Here is a 22,259-nt window from a genome sequence, read left to right as displayed (position 1 = left end):
CAAAAGTGGACCCATAAAGAACAGTGAGGCTACAAGTATGCTGGAAAGCAAAACATATTTTTCATCAGTCGATTCCCAACAGTCCGATTGGAAAAGTGACCCACGGTGGCGGTCAATAGTCTTTGCTATCAGGAGACAAGCAATCAACGCATAAATCATAAAACTGATGCCGTTAATGAAAGAGACAGATTACTTATTGATGCACCTTCACAGGCTTCAGACAGTCAAACACCAACTCGTCAGTAGCTAAACTAATCCGTTCATGACAAAATATAACCTGTATGAAGACCAGGAGTGCAATTGAGAATAGGTTCCTTTATTATTTTATAGAGTAAAACAAATGTACTTTAATGCAATCATACACAAGTACAAATGTGACTCAATTTCTTCAGCAGATTAACTGGTTCTCCGACTGACGAAATCTGGAAGTAAAGAAAAAGTTACAATGAATTCTTCGCCTTTAAAAAAAAAAAGAAAAAAGCCATCGGTCTGTAGGGGGGCGGGCGCTGCATCCTCACCTGCTTCAAAGTTCGGTCGGGTTTGTGAACGCTCTTCAGCCGGCCGGTTCAACGAGGAGCCACAACTTGGATCCACACAGCTGCTGGTAAACTCTTCTCATTGAGGCCAACTGGAAGCTGCAAAACCCTGGAAAATAAATATGGTTACATTGTACAGTGCTTGTACATACAAGATGTGCTCTGTTTATTTGACGGCTGGAAACCCATCAGAAATGTTTAAAGTTAATAACCGTAAGACACTGGTTCCTGTGCAGGTTGATGGTCTACGATCACCTTTCACATTTACTGGTAAGAAAAGAAGTTTCAGGTTAACGTACCACTTTAATAACTTTTGCACTCTTAAGCTGCCAAACGCCTCCGGGTGCTGCGCTGACTCTTCCGCTCCTGTTGAAGCAAAGACAGGGATACAAGTCGAGTCAGACGTCACTAGAGCAGCAGGTCGTCGGCTCGAAACTCAAGACAACGAATGTCGGAGGTCTACCTATAACCCCGCCGCGAAGTGTCACGGCAGGGCCTCAAACGGCCTCTCGTCTCTCTAGCAGACACTAAAGGAAAGGACGGAGCCACGGCAGGCTGGGCCTCGCTGGATAAGGTCTGCATGCGACGTGGCGTCGCAAGTACACAACACGACAAACAGCTGCTTTCAGGCCATGTGTGGACCTTACATTAAGAAACTAAACTTACCCTTTCAGCTCAGTCATACATGAGCACCAGATGTCAAGTCAGGTGGTCTGAACCAGGCAGGGCTTCATGTCTGCTGTCCTGTAAAGAAATTACAATACCGAACTCAGTACTGGGCAGTTACAATAAAAAAAGGATACAACTATAATGTGCCACTAAGGGATGAGTCTTTAACAGCCTACATAAAGAAATCATGAGAAGTAATGATACAAATTAGCATGTCGACTTGACAGTATAAAGCAATCAGTTTAACAATCGTTTTAAACTGGAGGAAAATGTATAGAACATATCCATGTCAAAGTCGTACAATCACATTCTGATCTTGATTAACGTCATGAGGATTTGATTGGTCAACCACCTCGAGTGGGACTTCTTAATCAGAGGTTGACCCCCACTCTTAAATGTAAATAGGCCTCCTACTTATTATGAAGTGTATTGTTGACCCATTAAAGTTGCAGTCATAAGCCGATGAACAATCTTAAACTGACGTGGATACCTGCAGGCTGCTCCCTTCGTGGCACGTGGTCTCCACGCTGGTTCGTGGATCCCCTCCCCCCAGCCAGGTGTTCATAACTAAGAAGAAAAACGGTAAACATAATTAAATTCGGCTCGAACGTGCGGCGGTTCACGGTAAACCGTAAACAGGCGCTTCCTGTAACCCCGCTGCCGGTTGTCGGAGGTCTACCTATAACCCTGCGGCGCGGAGCCACCGCAGGGCCTCAAACGGCCTCTCGTCTCTCTAGCAGACACTACAGGAAAGGACACAACCACTGCAGGATGGACCTCGCTGGATAAGTTCTGCACACTTTAAGTTATACGGAACACAATAAAACTGTAAACTTTAGAACAGTGTACGCATGCAGTGTGCGGCGTGCGCACGCAACGCATGCCTACGGGCTGGGCTCTAAATGCTTTCTTCGGTTCTTACCTCGACATCTTGATGTTGGACGTTACGCACATTTCTTCAGTCTGTTAAGAATAGAAAATAAACAACGACTGTTAAAACCTGAGTTCAGCTCGCAGAAGTCCACCGGCCGCGTGTCCCCTCCGGACTTTAGCCCGTTAAAACACCACTTCATCAACAATGTCGCCGTTTCTTCACGACTCCACGCTTCAAAGTAAGTTTCAAGAGGTCTCAAACGTCACACATGTGTAAATGTGGGTCGGATGGAGCCGGATAATTATCAAGTACTTTACCTCTCGATGCGTCTGCCGCCTGCTCAAGTGAACTATCTCCCCGGATGTGACGTATTTAAGGGCGACGCGCGAGGGCTTATTCTTCTCCTTCTTCTTTTGCTTTTACTGTTGGTTGGCCAACCGCTTTCGGGTGCATTACCGCCACCCACTGGTGGCCAAAGGGTGAACTTACAACTATGAACCAAACTAAAGGAAACCACTGACTCGCATTAGTCCTGTTCACCCTCAATAAGAGAAGAAGTGTCACGAGAACGTTTCTTTAGTACTTTACTGATGTTTGACAGAGCAATACAATAGTTTCTTCTTCTTCACAAAATGCACACTTTCCAGTATTTTGCCATCCAATAGAATAGAAGGAATTGTTAAGACCATTCCTTATAGTTAGGATCCTCTCCTCTTTCCTATCTCGTCCACTTGATCCTGCCTTCCCAACCAAGGGTTCATTAAAAAAAGACATCTTCCTTTACTCCCCTTTGTTCCAGTCGTTGTGCCGTAGCTTTTTAGATTTGTCCTGTAATCACCACTTTAGCTTCTGACTGATTGACGTTGTACTCCAACAGGGACACAAAACAAACACACAGACACATTAATGGATGCTGAATACTTGACTGTAGTATTTCATACAATAAATCCCCTGGAGTGGCAACATTTAAAACTCATGAACGCTGCACGTGATCTCATACAATTCCCGCTCTCTGTGGCCTGATGTCCTCTGCCCGTTGTAAGGCAATAACTATGGCCATCACCTCGCACACAACAAGTCACCTTGTTATGACAAGGGACTTGTCATAGTCATAGTTATCTTTTTTTTTTATCATGTTCCCAGCATGGCTCAATAGCATTTGTCAGATGGTTGTTATGTCCCCAATACGTCATGCATGACCTGCAGTCTCCTCCACTCCAATGGCATTTACCCCCATTTCTAGGCTCAAAAGCTCCACTACATATCTTAATGCTTGGGCTTGTATTACATCCAGTTTTCCCAACAAGGTTATATATGTCACACAGCTATAATGTAGAATATACGTATATATATATATATATATATATATATATATATATATATATATATATATATATATATATTGTATTTAAAGCCTTCAAAGCAGAGCTCCACACTCTGTTCCCAACAAGCATTTCGTCACATTAAAAACCTGTTTCACAAGGTTTCCTTCCTCGTTTCCTCCTTCCTAACTAGTCTGTCTATATGACGTTCTCAGAGGTTTTACGGCAGTTCATGGGGTCTCCCACCAGGGGGCAATAAAGTACCAAAGAATGTCGGTAGTGTGTTTGAATCTGAATTTCCTCATACTGGACATTTCAATGATTTTCTGAATGGAAAAGTGGACACTACAGCTCATTTATAAAACATTTCTTATCAAATAGAGACATTTTTTTGGGGGGGGGACACATTTAACCAAATTGGTTGTAAAATGCATCCACACGGTGTATATAAAGTGGGTTGAAGCCGCCACAGACCGTCTCCACTGCATGTAGGAGGAGGCTGTTACAACCCAGTGGACAGCCGATGCTGGTGGGAGTCGGGAGCGTCCACGAGGAGGCTGCTCGTGGTGGATGACTCAGACTGCGAGCAACAATACACGCCATAGAGGAGCAGACTCCTGCCCGGGCCTCCCACCGTGGCCCGCACCATCGGCAGACGTCCGCGATGAATTTCAGCTTTGTTTGACTGCAGCGATGCCCAGCTGACAACGTGTTTCGCATGCTGATGAAGAAAACGCACAATCTGAATCTGTGTTTGGACCAAAACACGAGTCGTTTCAGCTGCTCCTCCCTGGGCCTTTATTCTTTCTTTTGCCGTGACCCGGGAGACGTTTACAGCAAAGTCCGTGTCTCTTATTAAAAACAAATCCGGCTCTGTTGCAGCTGTTAATAAGAAAAGGCTGGGTTATCCTTTTTGCCAACACGGTGTGCCATCCAGTTCGTATTTCCACCACGTGCCTGGTACCACCAACAATAGGAACAGCGGCCTACAAAGCAAAACCAACATGAACATTGAGCTCCACCGCACATCTCAGCCTCTGGGCAGATTCTTAAAACAAAAAGCTTCTCCAAAAGTGAGATGACTTTCATATCAGTCGTGGTGTCATAACAAGCAGCTACTGCTGAGGACACCGAGGCCGGGCCATCGCTAACATGGGGGTCAACCCCTGATCCAATTCAGTATTTTAGTTCACTCTAAATCTCGAGGCCAACGAGGTTAAAGCTACACCCATCGGTGTGTTTACATGAATAATCTATCAAATCTCTACAGAACGTGAACGTGTGTCCGATTGGGAATCAAAGCGTAGCAACAACTACAGAGGCCTTGCTGAGGGGCGACCGAGAGGTCAATCAATTCCGTGTGAATCAGACTAGCGGCGGACGTCAGAGGATCGGCCCGATCGCAGGCAGCTGTCCACACCACCGGACCAGATCTGTGATCCACCCTCCCGGTTTGTTTGGTGACCACGTCACTGCTCCCTGATCTGCATCAAGGTGACCAGCAGCCGAGAGAGAGAGGAGTCTGGTTGGTCCTAACACTTAAAGACTTAAGTTCTGTAAGCGGCATTAGATCCCACTTAGTCGGCATGTGAAAAATGCCTTAACCAAGCTTGTGAGTGTGTGTGTGTGTTGTATCAGCTGACCGACGTCGCTGCAATCCAGAAGGCGCCACATCGCCCTAGAGATGCTGTAGTTAATATAATAAAATAATCCATACAATATTTTTGTGTAGAAAACGTCAGAAAATAGAGAAAAATCACAAGTTCTCAGACCCCAAACAGGAAATCTTCAATTTAGTCTAATTTATAGTGCAAAAAGTATTGAATTTACAATGAAGAAGAAAAAAGGCAAAAGCAGGAAATCTTTACATTGAAGAATCTGGAACTTGTAAATGTTTGATATTTCTACTTGAAAAATGACTCAAACTACTAAGCAATCATCAAACAGGCAAACAACATATTCATATTTCCTTAAACTATGTATTTGTCTGTGTTGTGATCCAAGGAGGCCCAGTGGACTGAGTCCCGATGCCGCGGGAACACGAGCAGAGGCGATGCGAGGCTGCTTCAGGAGCTGAAGCTCTTACGAAACCAGGCGGCGGCCCGAGAGGCTTTGCGGGTTTGATTCGGACTCCGGGGTTTTTAATGAGCCCCGTAATCCTTTTCACCTGATCCCTGATCGCAGAAACGAAGGCAAATACTTTATACAAGTGGTCCGGGAAAATCACGAATTATGAATGCCATGAACCAAAATGACCTCCGACTCTACGGGCTGCAACATTAACATTAATAGGAAGCGTGCCACTTTAAATGTCACCTTTAAACATCTTCATAAAGCTAGCAGAGGTTTCTGGGAAAGCAAGACGTGGAACGAGGATTCAGCAGTTTTTACTGATGGGAAAGTGAATACTTTCACCAGCAGTCCCGGGACATAGGAGGTCAGATGCAGCACGGACAAACACACCAGAATGTCGGTGGCGTTTTGCACTCTGCAGGCCATCACGTTTTTCTGGCTATTCTGACCCACAATCCTTTAGCGCAGCAAATATATGAGCATGAGGGTCAAAGTTCAAGGAAGTAGCACACGTCCCATGAATGCATACCACATGCAACACTACATTCTGTGTAAGGGCAGCAGCTGTATGTAGTACAAGAGAAAAGCAAAACAATGCGATTCGGAGTTTAGGAGGTAAGAAATCTGTAGCTAAGTACATTTACTAAAGCACTGCATTTAACTACAATGTTGAGGTACATGTACTATAATTGAGTATTTCCTTTAAGTTCAAATGAATGTATGAATTGCTATTTACATTAAAAACACATGGTGTGTGATATGAAGCGGTACCCCAACATTAATCTCCCCAGTAGTATACAAAAGCATCTGAAAGTGGCTCCACAATGATAACCTACTTTTGTTTGCTCGTGATAAGAGCAGAATAATATTATATCATATCTCTCTGACATGACACCATTCTGCATAATGAGGACTTTTACTTTTGATACTCTAAGGTAACACTTTATTTATCCGGAGGGAATCTGCTGCAGTACTTTCTGAATGCAGGACTTGTACTAGTTTCAGAGTAGTTTCAGAGCAGTTTTGCAACTTTTACTGAAGTAAAAGTACATCTGAGTACTTCCCCCATACCGCTGGAAACAACAACCTGGAATGACAACAGACACAGAGACCAAGAATGGCCTATGTGTGTGTGTTGGTGTGTGTGTGTGTGTGTGTGTGTGTGTGTAGTAGTAGTAGTAGTAGTACTCCAGCAGATGCATCATACTCTTAAGAAGTTTTCAATTATACGATTTTCAGCCTCGTCAGGCCTCACTGCGCTCGTCTCACGCAGGATGTTCTTCACCGTGACTCAGCCTCTCGGCTTTCTTTGTCACTGACACTCCCCCCTCCCCCCCCCTCCTCATGTGTGCCACCATAATCACCTCATACCCTCTGTCTCACCCCACCCCCACAGGCCTCGCATGCGTCTTTCACACTCGATGGCACCGGGGATTACGTCCACATCATTTAGGGAGGCCAGATTCCTCTCTAATAGCCTGATCACATGACGCAGTGTTCCGGCTTCGTGACTCTGCAAACGCTCTCGCTTCTCCGCGTTCGCCCCGGGGCAAATGCACATGCAACCGGTTCTTTTCTTTTTAGGGAGTGGAGATGAATCAACTCTTAGTCAGAGTCTTGGTGTCCCGAGCAGCTCAAGTGGATCAAAGGATTTTGTTCTCGAGCTAACGAGGCCAGAAAGGGGTATTTCATCAACAGCATATGGTGATACGAGCACTTCAATGAGTTGTATCGTTGGTCGACTCGAACATGTTTGGAAACAGGCTCCTTCCCCGACGCGGGAGGCGTTGATTGCTTTATGGTCACATTTTTATTGTGTCTCCGGTTTGCCCCGTGAAGTACAAAATCATAAAAATACCAGCGACACGCGAAGAGTTTACGAGGAGTGTTAGTTATCACCTTTGGTTCTCTTCCACTTTGAGGGCCACGCTGTTTATCTGCAAGGCAAATACGATTTAAAAGGGTTTTTAGTTCCGGCACAGTAATAATAAGATTTCATCTCAGCTGATGGAAAATTACTTCCTCACTTAGATACACGCTGGAAAAAGAGCCTTTCCTCGCCTCGGACTGGATCTATTTCACATGAAGCTTGACTATTTGCATTAATATTAGTACTTCCATGGTACTTGAGTATTTCTGTACTGTGGATTTGAATATTTCTGCGGCGTTGCGCGACAGTGTGGACCGGCCTCGACCCTTTCCCAGTGGTGTTTATTGGCTGTATCAATTCAATTCAATTCAATTTAGTTTATTTTATACAGCCCAATATCACAAATTACGAATTTGCTTCGGAGGGCTTTACAATCTCTACACATACGACTTCCCTGTCCCAGGACCTCACATCGGATCAGGAACAACTCCCAAATAATAGAAAAAACCCTTTCACGGGGAAAAAGGGGAAGAAACCTTCAGGAGAGCAACAGAGGAGGATCCCTCTCCCCGGATGGACAGAAGCAATAGATGTCATGTGTACAGAATGAACAGCGTTACAGAGTTACATAAACACATTCAATGACATCCTGGGGGATGGAGCAGCAGAGGGAGGAGAAGACCGATAAGGCCCTCGAAACACACTCTGACATCCCGTTCTGCAGCAGCAGACACTGGAGCAGAAACACAGGAGCGGATCTGGAGCCTGATTTGATTGCTGCAGTGATTATCGCTCCGCCAGACAGCCAGTAATTGTGAAGTAGATGCGAGGAGGCAGAGGCGGGGGGGGGGGGGGGGGGGGGGGGGGGTGCTGAGAGCGAGCAGCTTGACAGCAGGCCAGGTTAGAGGGAGGAGGTCCGGGGACCAAACATGCTGATCTGCCGCTCATAATTGCCTGTTTGTTTCCCGGCCTACCTGTGGGTGGTGTCGCTCCAACCGAAGCCAGGAGTCCAGCTGCTAATGGCGCCCGGGCATTTGTCTGATCTACACCGGGCTTCTCATTCAGAGGAGCAGAAGTCAAAAAAATGGATGTTATTAAAAAAGAGAATACGATAGTTACTTCGATATTGCGCTCTCCAAATGTCTATAAATACTGACCTGAGGCCTGCTGTGCTCCATCAGCCAGACAATGATGGAGTTATTCACATTGTTGTCTCAGGTAGAGGAGTAGTAGCTGAACTACCATCACTCTGACTTGAGACTTAGAAATCATGACCCGTGATAGTTCGTGAACTGCTTTTAATCATTAGATATGGTCGCCGTTTCTTTTGTGATTCTGGCCATGGAGAACCTTGGTATCGTATTTGGCACCACCCCCAATAAAAGATATGTCCAAAGACTTATCAGGTTCACGGTCAGACAATATACTTTGGCCTAATCAAATGAATTGATTTTGGTCTACAATGTAGCTAAATGCTTGTTTGACTGAGCCTTCGGACGGCGTGCCAAAAAGCCCGGAGACATGTTTGAGACATTCTACTTGATCCTTTTCTCTCTGGTTGAAGGGCTGAAATGTAGTTTGCCCTGATTTAACCTTGAGGGATTTCATTTCACAATTTATGTCACTACAATCTGAGAAGTATTGTGCGAAACTCCCCCTCCTCCAACTGATTCGCCCCCCCATGCCTCCGTTTTCTTCCCTGAGTCGATTCTGTTATTCTTGACTTCCAACCAAAAGGGCGACGGCAGTGTGAGACCACGGTCAGGTGAACAGCTCGCAACCACGGTGACGTGTCATTGTGTGGCCCCCTCGTCGTCAGTCATCACGAGGTAAATCAAATCAACTGTTACGTTACATAACGTGTGACGCTGCGCGTTGGACCCCATGCCGCTGATTGTGCAGATTGTATTTCAAACGGCTGTGTGGAAAACGCCGGGTGGAAACTACCCACCGCAGACGAATCAGCTGACAGCAGCGGATCAATGAGGCCGTCACAAACTCTGACCTCCTGGCAGGTTTGGTGATTACAGCTCTCATTGAGAAAAGAGGGGCACGGCTGCAGGGATCTGTCCTCAAGTCTATCATCTGTTGGCCGAATCCAACTGCATCTGTCTGCTGGCCCGAGCTGAACTGCAGCCCTTCGTCTCCCAACACCCCCCAGCAGCTCTGCTACGAGCTTCATACGCACACAAACACACACACGACTCCTATAAACGTTGACAGCTTAGAGATGCGATGTGATTTTCATTGAAATAGAGCGTAAAGCTGCGTGACCTTCTGCCACATTCCACTGCAAAAACAGCAGAGAGCCCAGATTAAATAACAAAAAACAAGGTGTTGTCTCTTAGTGAACTTTGTTCAGCGGGATCCCGTCACAAACGGAGGAGTGACAAAAGGCACATAACACCAGATGTGTGAAGCCGTCCTGGGCGGCGAGTTGCTATAATTAGCCGGACACACTTGGGCCAGAGTCGGGGAAAGAGCGTATCTGCAGGAATCCTCCACGGCGCTGCCGGGAAGCGCTCGGCTCACTTTGATATTTATGTCGGAAACACTTGTGACAAAAAAAACACTCACTGGGCTACAAGAAAACACACCCAGGCCCTGAAGACCGCCACATTTTAAAAGACAACCTCCAACGTGGCTCTTTTTTTTCTGCATTAAGCCTTTATGTGCTGCGAAGAGCTTATATTCTGCACCATCAGTACAGACTGTGTCAGTTTCTCTCGGTACAGTCGGTACAAATCAGCGCTTTAATCTCTTTAAGTTTTATATCTCCGGGTTTTACTTTCCCTGATTTCAATTTGTTTGTGTAGCCGCGCCTCCAGCTGTTATTGAGATCTGGTGATGGTGTAGCGTTCACTCAGTTGTACATAGAGAAGGTGTCGCAAATGTCCTTAATATCATTAGAGGTTGAGGTCACTCGTGAGATAAAAGTAGATGATTATTTCACAGACAAAAACTGACTAAGAGTCAAGCTCCTGATGCTGTATTTAGTTAAAACAACAGCTTACCATTGTCTTTATTATTTTCCAGTATGAGAAGTTTGATATAATTCACGTTTGTATGATGAAGACAAAGCTACAGGCAGGAACCAGTTAACTTAGCGTAGCTTACCACCTGGCTCTGTTCAAGGCAACAAAATTAGCTTATTTGTTATGTTTTGTCCGGGGACAGAAATTGATGTAAAAACATGTTTTTTTGACGGACCATTTCTTGGTCAACAGAGTGGGATGTATAGCTACATGCCAATCAGAAAAGCAGACACAAAATGTCAAACTACCTTTCTCATTCCCTGTGAGCTCTGTACAGTCTGCTCTCCAACAAAGGCAAGACATCACGGTGTCAGCTCGAGGCCAAACAAAAGACGGACTGGAGACAAAAGAGAAAGAGTAAAATGTCCTCTTGCCGTGTTGTCGGGTGCCAGAATCGATACCACATACATTTGAGATGATAAACTGCGATCCGGGAGCTATAGCGAGCTACAATATCGGCAAAGCATTGTTTGGATGGATGTAAAATTTCGCTAATAGTATAGCTCAGCCTTCGGCTAACCTCCTAGACTGTCACAGCTGCTGCACCGCTACAAATGAGCATGCTAACTAGCGGAGGGCTAAAGACTACTAGCGGATTTGGCCATGCTTTCATGGAATACTGGTTAAAGAAAATGGTACAAACAAAGTTGTTGTTTGCTCGGCGATAGCAATGTGCTTTCCTACAATGTGACAAGTGTGTGGATGTAGCATTACGTTGTTCAATTTGACTCATTTAACGGCTCGCTAGTTACTTTAGCTACCTAACTAGTTCAACCATGCTTTCTTGCTTTAATGCTGGTTACACAAAATGAGCCCAACTCGATGTGAGACTACTTTGCCGGGAAGAGAGAAGGCTATAAAAATACTTTTTGCCATAAAAGAGAACTTGCAACTGAGACTCAAACCTAGATTGTGTTGGGAGACTGTTCTTTACTGTAGAGCTGTGTACTAAACTGATCTCTACTCTTTATGCATTGGGAACATATTTGAAGACACTGCACTTTGTTTCAACACCACGACCATCTACCGAGCACTTTACATCCTCGACTCGACTCCTTTCTCCGTTTCCATCTATTTCATTATTTCTCTTTTTTACTTTGCATTCGAATTCGGATACAAGCGGCCGAAATGAGCTTCCTCCGTAGGGTGGCCGGGCTCAGCCTTAGAGATAGGGTAAGGAGCTCGGACATCAGGGGGGAGCTTGGAGTCAAGTCGCTGATCCTTTGTGTCCAAAGAAGTCAGCTGAGGTGGTTCGGGCATCTAGTCAGGATGCCTCCTGGACGCCTCCCATTAGAGGTTTTCCGGGCACGTCCAACTGGTAGGAGGCCCCGGGGAAGACCGAGGACACGCTGGAGGGATTATATCTCCCGGCTGGCCTTGGAACGCCTCGGGATCCCCCAGAATGAGCTGGAAAGTGTTGCGGGTGAGAGGGAGGCCTGGGTCGGCCTGCTGAACCTGCTGCCACCGCGACCCGACCCCGGATAAGCGGTTGATAATGGATGGATGGATGGATGGATGGATGGACTTTGCATTCGAAATATCTAATTCTGTATTTTTCTGCAGTGTTTTCCGCATTATGTCCAGACCTCTGAAGTGCCCTTTTTCATTATCTGCTGAAAGAGAGAATAATGTAGGGTAGTTGTATTTGTATGAATGTCACTGATGCCCCTTAGTTTACTGAATAATGGTGTCCGTCATTCAAGTGGGCTCACCTAATAAACTATTTTCTTGTCGGGAACGTTATTATACCCTTCTTCATCCATTAATCCGCTTATTCATTCATGAAGTCAGATTTAAGTGAAATCCCCTGTGCACTTTCTCACCAGTCCCCTTCATATTCCCACTCCACATTTGCTATCTTGTAGTCTGAGCGAGTTGCAGCATTTCTTTTCTTTCTGACTGATGTTTTTTTTCCTCGAGATTATCCTGCAGAATTATGCACAGAGGTTTGGCTAATCCCAATAAGGCACACAGAGGATGAATCCGAAATCCAACCGACACCCACTCCCAGCTGTTAAGAGAGAAGCACTTACTGTCATGTTGAATCTTCCTCCCTGGCTACAGGTACATAATGTGCAGTGAAACGTATTTTCACATTTGATTGATCCTAAAGTTTCAGTGTCCCGTGATCATCTAAATTTAGTTACAAAGGCTTTTCAAAGGTACAAGGACAGAAATGATTTGGAGATACTGAAGATCTGTTATTTTTCAACACGCAAATAGTCTAATAAAAGATAAGACAAAATATTGGCTACAAGTGACCTTGGTCTGAAAATATCAGCCTTAAAAAAACTACCTAATATAACTTTTACGCACTAACTAATTAATACTCAACAAAGTACAACTGAGGCTGATGGGAATATCACTAGTTTTTAAAGTAGTCAGGGAAAAAATATTGGACAAGTTAATATATATTTGATCTGATGAAATGTTTGGGGAAGTTATTACAAGTTTAGTGGTAAATGCTTCCAATAGTTGTCAAGACATTTAACTCAAAACCATGAATGTCAACCTCATTGTGGCATTAGAGACCATCAATGTTCAAGATTCATCCTCTGAGATCCATGAATATCTGGACAAAATGTTGTGTCGATTCATCACACAGATGTTCAGATATACTGTATCACTGGATAAGTGAAAGGAATATGACCTGCTGGTGGCGCCTGAAAAAAGTCAGAGGGTCACCAAAGTCAGCAGGGTTCATCCTCTGAGGACCATGAATATCAGTAACAAATAGCAATTGATCCAGAAGCGGTAGAGAGATTTCAGTGTGAAGCAAATTGGTAGACTGACTAGTACTGCCGTCATCAGACCTGTATTATTGATGCCAGCTTCGAGGCATCTCTGAATTCTGAATCTTTTCTCTAAAAGGGACTTAACAGACCAACACCATACAGTTTGTTTTCACTCCCAGGAATTTTCATTTTTAAATTCTTACTTAAGAGCCTCAAGTACTCCTACGTGCTAACTCTGGGGCCCAAAGGGCAACGACCAGAGCTTTGACTAACATCTTGAAATGTGGTGTACATTTTTTATTTTTTATGTCTGAAAACAACACACTTTAACATTCATAAAGGAGATTAACTTTGGTCTTATCCCACAATAATCTAAAGAAAAAAGTCCCATGTGTCTGAACAGTTAATAAAGCAAAGAAAGGTTACAGGCCGGGCGACTGTATTATATAAGTCTCTCATCGGATATCCCATAATTCCATTCCACATGGCTCTGTGCAGGAATGCTCTCACCTAACTGCTCTCATGGGCAGAAACACCAGTAGAAAAAATGCTTTAAAAATAAATAAATGCCTATTTATTTATTATATATTTAAGCAAGTTATAACATTCTGTTTTCAAAAATGCATTTTGTTTGGAAACTTTAAAGTCCCATATAATTAAATTAAATTAAATTAAATTGAACTGAATTTATTGTATTAAATTGAATTGAATGGAATTGAGAGAGATGGATAGATGAATATTCTATTTAAGAATTCTCTGATTTCAGCATTTCAGCTTTGTTATCGTTAAAAGACCTGAGAAGCTCAATAGGACACAGAATATGTGTTGGGAGGTCAAGCAGATCATCATCCACATGCTCACAAAAAGCTTTTTAAGTACCTGCACTTGAGTGTATGTGTGTGTGTGTGTGTGTGTGTGTGTGTGTGTGTGTGTGTGTGTGTGTGTGTGTCCGTATAAACTAGGTCAGGAATGCTGTAAAAGTGTAAACCTCTCGAGTCTCTGCTTCTGTCATATGATTTAGTGAGATAAGGAGTCGAGGCGGTTCACGAGTGATCAGCCCTCTGGTTCCCATGATTCAGATCAGCGACCTTCCGCTCTCATGATCAGCCCGTTGACCGGCCTGCTTAAAAGGCACGAGGGCCTCGATGATCATTCCCTCCTGTTTTACACAAAATATTTAAGGAAAAACGTCCATGTTCATCCAAGTATTCAACCGTCTCACCGAAGCGAATCACTCAGCGAGAGTTGACAGATACGCCTTGATTTGCTCACAGGAAAGACTGGTGTGATGTTGCGTTCATGTTCACATCATAAGGACCGTAAATACTAACAGCCAAGTGGTAAAAAAGAACTCATGTCACCCTTCTTGTTTAAATATTTGGAGAGTTAGGAGACATTTCCAACCGCTACAATATCTTCCACTTGGCGACAATAACTACAAACTGGAACCATTATGGCTCAAAACAAACATTGTTGCTGTTTACATGAAAATAAAATCCTGTATTTACAGTAATACAATCGATACAACAGCTAGTTAGCGCTGTTAGCTAGCCGACTCAACCGTCGCCATGTTGAGAGCAGTGTGGAGGCAATAGAGTGCTGCAAGAACGAGACCTGAAACCCAGAAATTAGTCCGCATTTTGAACGTTGGGCTCCCTCGTTTATGCAAGGATAAGATATTTTAATGTTTTGATCAACGATAAAATACACCGGTAAATACCACTCTTTTAAGTGTCTTCAAAAAGCAGATGCTAACAAGAGGCTAAATGAGACTACAAAACGTCATCACACCGCATGGTCAGCCTTCACAGATTTTTTAAAAACTTTTTTATTTCTGACAATTGTTTAAAAAATCATATATAGTGTTGTTTATTTGTGAAGATTATCAAAACATGCAAGTATCCAAAACTCTTGTTAGCCACAGAGCTTATTTTCTGCAATAATAATAAAATCCAATGGAGAAATCCCATTGACTTTTTGCTCAGGGAGCCATTGCATTGCAAAATTCCAGGGTTGGCCCACAAAAACACGGCAACCCTGCACCACTTCATAGAAATGCTCCCCAATCTCACAAAGCACCTATTGAATGTATTTATTAAGCTTGTCTGGAAATAGAAGCTGTGCCTCCCATTTAAATATTCATGACTGCATGATTCACAGCAGACATGAATCTGCTCCGATTATTCCAACTATTACAGCGTCCCAGTAAACATGTCCCATGCAATCAGAGACTCGGCAATGGCGTTCACACTTTGAAGTTGGGCGTGTGGCACAGGTGCCTGCAGGTATTTCACACGTTTCACGCCGCTGGCTGATGTGCTGCCTGGAGAAGCCAAGCTATGTTTGGAGCCTCCTTGGATGTATAGTTACGGGATCTTCTTCATTTGCATAAACTCGCTCCCATCCCGTTGCATCCGGCCGACACCGGGACGTGCAGCAGCGATGCAGCAGTGATTAAGGCAGTACTTGTGAAAGATGCAGGATGCTCTTTTATCCCGACCCGAGGCTGCACACAGCAAACTTGAAAGGCGGGAGGCGGCGGTGGAAGCGGAGGACCCTTTGATTTCTGGTCTGGTTAAGTGAACCAGCTGCTTGCTACCGAGCGACAAAGGAGAAGCCACTTGCATCTACATATCCTTCCCAGGTTGAAGAAGTAAGAGCTGCTATTATCACGGAGGCAGGAGGTTTTGTATGACTAAAAATACCGAAAGAAAAACTAGCTGTCTGTTCAAAAGTTGTACACCGTTAAGATTGTTACTCAGAAATACAACACAAGAGTGCGACTTCCTACATCAGAATAGTTTATTTGAGGAGTTTCAGTCAGGATTTAGAAAACACCACAGCACAGAGACAGCACTGGTGAAAATTACAAATGACCTCCTAATTGCATCAGATAAAGGACTCATCTCCGTACTGGTCTTGTTAGACCTTAGTGCTGCGTTCGACACCATTGATCACGACATCCTATTACAGAGACTGGATCAGTCGATTGGCATTTCAGGTACCGCACTAAGTTGGTTTAAATCCTATTTATCAGATCGATCTCAATTTTAATCATGGAGTTCCACAAGGTTCTGTGCTTGGACCAATTTTATTTACCTTATATATGCTTCCTTTGGGCAATATTATCAGGAAACACTGCATAAACTTTCATTGCTATGCAGACGATACTCAATTATATCTATCGATCAAACCAGAGGAGACCAACCAGCTCGCTAAAATTCAAGAATGTCTTAAAGACATAAACACATGGATGACCTGCAACTTCCTGATGTTAAACTCAGACAAAACTGAAGTCATTTTACTGGGCCCTGAACACCTCAGAGATCAATTATCTGGTGATGTGGTTTCTGTAGATGGCACTGACCTGGCATCCAACACCACTGTAAAGAATCTCGGCGTTATCTTTGACCGAGACTTTTCCTTTAACTCCCACGTTAAGCAAATCTCAAGGATTGCAATTTTTCATCTACGTAACATTTCAAAAATCAGGCACATCTTGTCTCAAAAAGATGCAGAAAAGCTGGTTCACGCGTTTGTTACTTCCAGACTAGATTACTGCAACTCCTTATTATCAGGCTGCTCTAATAAGTCTCTTAAGTCCCTCCAGTTGATCCAGAATGCTGCAGCTCGTGTACTCACAAAAACTAAGAAAAGAGATCACATGACTCCTGTATTAGCTGCTCTGCACTCGCTCCCTGTAAAATCAAGAATCACATTTAAAATTCTTCTGCTCACCTACAAAGCCTTGATTGGTGATGCACCATCATATCTTAATGAGCTTGTAGTACCATATTGCCCCACTAGAGAGCTGCGCTCACTAAATGCGGGGCTACTTGTGGTTCCTAGAGTCCTAAAAAGTAGGATGGGAGCAAGAGCCTTCAGTTATCAAGCTCCTCTTTTATGGAACCAGCTTCCACTTTCAGTCCGGGAGGCAGACACAGTCACCTCATTCAAGAATAGACTTAAGACTTTCCTCTTTAATAGTGCTTATAGTTAGGGCTGAATCAGGTGTGCCCTGGCCGAGCCCCTTGATATGCTGCTATAGGCTTATAGGCTGCTGGGGGATGTTTTAGGATACACTGAGCACCTATCTCCTCTTCTCTCTCTCCTTATGGATGAATTTACATCTCTCCATTGCACCTTATTAACTCTGCTTCCTCCCCGGAGTCATTGTGACTTCACGTCTCATAGGGTCCATTGGACCTGGAGGTGTCTGATGCCTGGTGGGCCGGTCCCGCATTGGCCCTGCTGATGCCCCGCCCCCTCCTCTCTACCTCCTTCTGTTTCATGGATTAGAGGTCCATTCATACATTGTCATATTCATGTAATGTGTTTATGTAACTTTGTAATGCTGTTCATTCTGTACACATGACATCTATTGCTTCTGTCCATCCGGAGAGAGGGATCCTCCTCTGTTGCTCTGAAGGTTTCTTCCCTTTTTTCCCCATCCATCCATCCATCCATTATCACCCGCTTATCCGGGGTCGGGTCGCGGTGGCAGCAGGTTCAGCAGGCCGACCCAGGCCTCCCTCTCACCCGCAGCACTTTCCAGCTCATTCTGGGGGATCCCGAGGCGTTCCAAGGCCAGCCGGGAGATATAATCCCTCCAGCGTGTCCTCGGTCTTCCCCGGGGCCTCCTACCAGTTGGACGTGCCCGGAAAACCTCTAATGGGAGGCGTCCAGGAGGCATCCTGACTAGATGCCCGAACCACCTCAGCTGACTCCTTTCGACACGAAGGAGCAGCGACTCGACTCCAAGCTCCCCCCTGATGTCCAAGCTCCTTACCCTATCTCTAAGGCTGAGCCCGGCCACCCTACGGAGGAAGCTCATTTCGGCCGCTTGTATCCCTTTTTTCCCTGTGAAAGGTTATTTTGGGGGAGTTTTTCCTGATCCGATGTGAGGTCAAAGGTCAGGGATGTCGTATGTGTACAGATTGTAAAGCCCTCTGAGGCAAATTTGTAATTTGTGATATTGGGCTATACAAAATAAACTGAATTGAATTGAATTGAAAGAGCAACTGGTGTGTCTGTTTACAGCACAGCCAAACAAACTGGTCCCATTTCATTAAAGAAGAAGAATTGCACCTGCAATGTGACTTCATGCTGCACACGGCACGGGTAGCTTTAGTTGTGATGTCAAAACAAAGCAATCAAAAGGCTGCCGACTTGTTTCGTAACCGCGTTTTTGATGAGCAATCCCTGCCAGGAGCACCGTGACTGCTTCACAATAAAAGCCCCCCCATGTTTCACAAGTATCTTTTCGTGCTTTTAATTTGAAGCGGCAGGAAATGTTTAGTTTGCAATGTCGCTAAATTTAAATATAGACAGACAGACAGGTAGACAGACAGACAGACCAACAGGCAGACAGACCGACAGACAGACAGACAGACAGACAGACAGGCAGATGTATGGATGGGTACATACTTAGGTTAGTAATTTGAATCAAGCACAAGAACAGCAGACTCCTTTTAGAGAGATAATTACAAAGTGCAGGCCATAATCACTCTGGTCTGATTGCACACAAAAAAAACTCCTGCTCGTGTACACTTTGACTCACGTGTCTACAAACATGACATTCGATATTACCACTGTGGTCATTGTCCGTGCAGGAGTTGAGTTCCAGCAGGAGAAGGATCATCGTGGTGTCCGTCAGGTCAGCTCAGGTCAGGCCTGCAGATGAACTTAGATTGGCTGAGCATATTGAGGCCTGACCTAAAAAGCTTTTAATAAGTTATTTAGAATCCATGCAGAGACAACATGCTCATCACTGTTTTCTCCCACGTGCTTTTCCTTTGTTCGGCAAAGCAGCACCAAAACCAGGCGTAACAACCGAAGACACGGTGCTATTTAAATAAAGACATTGACGGGCTGTGATGCCTGTAAATGAGGAATGCACGGTTTAAATTAAGCACGGGGTCCAATTTTGTGACATCAAAGAGAAAATCAAAAACTTTGCTTCGGGAACTCTTGACAGCAGCGTCGTCTCCGTTTATGCAAAACTCTGCATTGATGTCAGAACCGGGAGGCGGTGACACGAATAAGATGCACACATGCTAAACGAGAGCACCATCTTGGCCCAAATAAATCCACTCGCTTTGACTCGCAAGAAATCCGTGTGAGGGTTAACGTCCCCACCGCAGATGCATTGTTGTTCTCAATAATAAAACCGCTGTCACGCGTACTGCGGTGACCCACTTCCACCTGTGTCTATAAAACCAGACAAGGAGAAAGCTGCTTTCTCCGGGGGAAGCCACAGAGTGGAAAGATTTCCTCCCTCGGTGGCCGAACAAACGGCGTGGGGCCCAGAGGACAAACTGGGCATTGTTTCGGAAGAATAGCCAACTGTCTTATCTGAGGAATCCCTGGGCTTTGAGGAAAGCAGGAGTATTCGCAGAAGCCCATTCTTGGCATTAAAACAAGAGCATTCCTCTGGGAGAACGAACGAGGTGAGATTTGAGAACATTTGTCGGGACACGCAGCGAGGTGTCTGAAAGATCAATAACGAGACGCCTTGAAACTTTCCCACAGTGCTCCTTTCCTGCCGGCCTCCTCGTATGACCCGGTGACCTTTGTGAATCTTTAACAAAGAAAATTGAGAAAGACGTGAAGCAGTTGCGTAATGCAGCTGTGATTGACCCCCTCGACCTGCTCGACCTCTTGTCTTCACACAAAGTCTGTTTTTAAAAAAACAACTAATTCCCCATCATCCTTGACCCAGTAAGTGAATCTCCACAGGAAACTAACGTATTTCAGTTTTATGGGGGCTATAACCGCTCCACAAACATAATAACTACTTTCAATATTCTACCTCGAGCCTTTCAATGTTTGATGCACGAGAAGCAACGGCATTTTTTGTTCACTGCAAAAATATCTTTAAAAAAAGAAATAAATCTTTCAAACTTTGAAAGAGGACAGAAGAGGTTCTGTCTGTCCGCAGCTAATCCCACATACGTCTGGACCCGTCAGCCGAATATTTTTGTGTGCTCATTTCTGAATGTGTGTTCGATGATCTCGCGTGGTTGAGGTTATTCACAACTGTTTTATACTGTGATTGACTCCCGACTCCTCTAAAGGGGCCTCAAGTGATCAATATCTGTTTCAGTAGCAAAAGACTTTCTCAGCTAAAAACAAGCCTCACCTCGTCTGGTGCGGGCAACATTTCAGCCTTTGTCGTGCCTCTAAAACTGACATCCATGAAAACGTGTGGACTTATTTAAACCCGAGTGTCTGCAGATTAATTGCATACCCGATATGTTATGATCCTCTAAAGTTAGGCACGATACGAGACCGTAAGGGAGCCGGGAGTGACAAGTGAGTGAGATTGGAGAAAAAAAAGAAAATGGCAACCGTAACAGCGGAGTATGATTGAATAGTACGATGAAATATGCTTCGCAAGTGAAAAATTAGAGTTAGTACAACTGACTTATGACAGATTGATCTAAACCATCATCTCCAGTAGCAACCGTGAGAGACCGCGTCCTCCTCATTGGCTACGTTTAAAACCGCTCTCATGCTTTAAACCAATCACACTGAGCATTCAATTCATCTTTTTACTGTGACCTTGGGAACATCCACCACCCACTGGAAGCAATTCACCACATATTGTTAACTAATTGTGTCTCTGGGTGGGGGAGGGGGGGCACCACACACAGAGTAATCAGTAGTACGTCAATAATTGACTGAGGTTACAACACTTAGCAGGCATTTAACACTGGAAATCATGCCAGAGCTTTTTGGCCAGCGACGTCGTGCAGCAGTACACGGATGATTCAATTACTCTGCTGGTACGGTTACATAACAAGGAACATGAGAGGCAGGGCTGAGGGGGGGGCTCTCTGCAGGGGGAGAGAGACAGAGAGAGATGCTCTCTGCAGACGTTCACTTTGGACGAATTAAAACCAAATTGTCCGAAGAACATTCGATCAAGTGGTTCTGCGCCACGTGGGATCTCCGAGTCTCTGCGTCTGGCGTGTGTCAAAGAGGCACTGATCGGCAGAGCTGAGAGAGGAGCGCGGAGTATTAATATATTAATAAGCCTGTGCAGTTTTTGGATATGGGACAAGATTACACAATCGCCATGAATAATGAAAATCCTAATCTTAAATCTCGGCAACGGAGCGTCCAAAACGAGGATTCTTAAATCTGGCTTCTTGTCTCTTGAGAATAGGTCTCGCATTAAGCAGAGATGTTCAGCTCAGCCGTCGTGGAAAATATCCGAGTACATTAAGTAAAACTATGACATTAACATCCCCCCCCCCCCACACACACACACACACACACTACATTTCAGGGGCAAATATTGTACGTTTTACTCCACTAAGTTTAGTCGATAACTTGAATTACTTTGTAGATGTAATTAATAATACAAAGTATAACCATCAAATAAACCATGATTATTATGTACTATTATAGATTAAGACTTGTCCACCAATGAGCTCCACTTTTACCAGCTGCAACATTAAAGTAATAGTCTCTTTATTGCAATAATTATAATACAATGAAACATATTTTCCTGAAGTAGGCCCTCCTGCAATAATTGTTCCTTTAAATAAGTTGTATTCTATTCTATATGTTGACGCTGATACTTATTTCTACTTCCGACGCCTTCTTTTGCTCACAGAGTGGCTTCAGGTGTTCAGCTCAGGCCGAGGTGGGCTCTCGGGACGGGGGCTCGGCCTGGTGACCTTGGGATGATGCGCCCTCTTTCATAACACTTTCCAATACTGCATCAGACTCAAGCCCTCCCCGAATGACGGAGCTCTTTCATACCTGCCCCCCCCCCCCCCCCACACACTTTTCGGCAGGTATCATAAAAAAAAAACGGGGTCAAGATACGTTGTTTGGTTTATTTCATTTGTTCCAGCTGTGTGTAGCTCCCCCATATTCCCCGTTGTGCATTGCATTGTGGGAGTGCACACCGCCGTATTCAGTTTGCGTACTGATCACACTATTTACTCAAATAACTGCAAATTAAAGGAGGTTTTCAGACTGCTGACAACATGGCGATGGCTTCCCAAAGGTTGTGTTACATTACGCTGTATCTTAATGCCTCTGCGTCAAAACAAATATTCCTAATAAACATCGTAAAACGTATTATTCATATTGGGGTGAATAAAGCAGTCTTGTGTATTAATCAGCGATC

General features: G+C 44.5%; 1 long non-coding RNA gene and 2 other non-coding genes across 3 annotated transcripts; all 3 read right to left on the bottom strand.

Moving 5' to 3' along the window:
- Positions 1-295: 295 nt before the first annotated feature.
- On the bottom strand, positions 296-2,476 carry LOC117738654. Its single transcript, XR_004610098.1, has 7 exons — positions 2,397-2,476; positions 2,128-2,168; positions 1,696-1,772; positions 1,203-1,280; positions 836-902; positions 519-645; positions 296-422 (listed from the first exon to the last, which is right to left on the bottom strand). It is a non-coding gene; the product is annotated as an uncharacterized LOC117738654 (long non-coding RNA).
- On the bottom strand, positions 983-1,118 carry LOC117739918. Its single transcript, XR_004610480.1, has one exon. It is a non-coding gene; the product is annotated as a small nucleolar RNA SNORA9 (small nucleolar RNA).
- LOC117739919 lies at positions 1,868-2,003 on the bottom strand. Its single transcript, XR_004610481.1, has one exon. It is a non-coding gene; the product is annotated as a small nucleolar RNA SNORA9 (small nucleolar RNA).
- Positions 2,477-22,259: the final 19,783 nt, after the last annotated feature.

This window comes from Cyclopterus lumpus, chromosome 11, assembly GCF_009769545.1.
Source record: "Cyclopterus lumpus isolate fCycLum1 chromosome 11, fCycLum1.pri, whole genome shotgun sequence".
NCBI classification, from domain to species: Eukaryota; Metazoa; Chordata; class Actinopteri; order Perciformes; family Cyclopteridae; genus Cyclopterus; species Cyclopterus lumpus.
The sequence above is the reverse complement of the archived record's forward strand: the minus strand, read 5'-3'. Positions and strand labels throughout refer to the sequence as shown.